This window comes from Mercenaria mercenaria, chromosome 17, assembly GCF_021730395.1.
Source record: "Mercenaria mercenaria strain notata chromosome 17, MADL_Memer_1, whole genome shotgun sequence".
Classification (NCBI taxonomy): Eukaryota; Metazoa; Mollusca; class Bivalvia; order Venerida; family Veneridae; genus Mercenaria; species Mercenaria mercenaria.
Genome location: NC_069377.1, coordinates 72,231,753 through 72,233,313, shown reverse-complemented (window position 1 = coordinate 72,233,313; position 1,561 = coordinate 72,231,753).

Sequence of the window (1,561 nt, the reverse complement as noted above, 5' to 3'; positions counted from 1 at the left end):
AGAATCCTATATAATGTACCATATAAATTGAGAAACGCGAACAATCCCAGATAAACACGTGACTGTTCCCAAGTATTTTGACTCAAAATAAAATAGACTTTCTGTTTAACAATTTAGGTACAGTTTTGCAATTTATTTCATTATCTATCCTACTGTTCGATAACTTATTTTGTAATAATCCTGAACATGTGGAAACTCACATTCATACGCCATCTATGCTCACGGTTTAAAAAGGCAAACTTCTATAACAGAACTAAAATATAACACAATATCAAAAGAAAAATGGTGGCTTTCAAGCTTAAAAGAAATTTTTGAGTAGGATATAATATTATGATATAATACTGCAGACGTAATTTTCATGCATAATGGTTATTAGTATAAATAAGGTATTTTCTGACGCCATAGAATATCTGATATATCTTATAATTGTACTTAAGTGTATACATATTTTAACATTGGGATATGGAAATATGTTCCTTACATCCCATAATTTCTATAATCATGTTTGTTATAACCACTTTGTTTTACATTGTAGGGACATTCTATACTGTTCCTTATAATCCAAAAATTACCAAAAATTCATTATAACTGCGTTCGTTATATATCTGTATACATTAATTTTGCTAGCGTGAAATCACAATGGCGAAGTACGAGATCACAATGGCGAAGCGCGAAATTGTAAATTTTCCGTAATTTCGCGCTTCGCCATTAATATTGCAGTCTTGCGCTTCGCAAACATAATTTTGCGTTTTGTGCTTCTCCATCATGCAGAGGTGTTAAGCGAAGCGTTGGATCACGACGGCGAAACACGAAATCATGACGGCAAAGCACGATATCACAAGTGCAAAATCTCGAACTTTTCTTAATTTCGCACTTCCGTGGCCATCGTGATCTCACGCTTCGCCACCGTTATTTCGCTCTTCACGCTTCGCAAACATGCGCAGGTGATATATACGCGAATGGCGACGCACGAAATTGTTAAAATTTTGCGATCTCACATTCGCCGTCGTGGCCTTGCGCTGCTCATATCCATAGAGAAAGCAGAGAGTGAAATCACGATGGCTAAGCGTGAAATCTCGGAAATTACTTAATTTCGCACTTTGCCATCATGACCTCGCGCTTCGCCATCGTCATTTCGCGTTTCACGCTTCTCCATCATAGGGAGGCGATATGCGAAGCGCGGAATCACGATGACAAAACTTGAGTTATGGCAAAGTTCCTTTTAACAACTCTTGAATTTCATCTTACATGAATAAAAAGTAATATTTCCCAAACAGTGATTTGTCCGGTTGAAATAAAATCATTGTTTGGAGTTCAGATACAGATAAATTATATCATAAGGCAGCAGCCCATGTGTTATAAATATAATTACACTTAAATATGTCACAGAGCTAAATAGATTAGCAATCCCGGCGTAGATTCGGCATTCTCTATTACAAATATGAGACAAGGAGGAAAAGACAACAGAAATATGTTGTACTTATTGTACACAACTAAATAGATAAGATGAGGATAATGCAAATTCAATGCCACTTGAGGAACAGTCGAAAGAAAATATGTA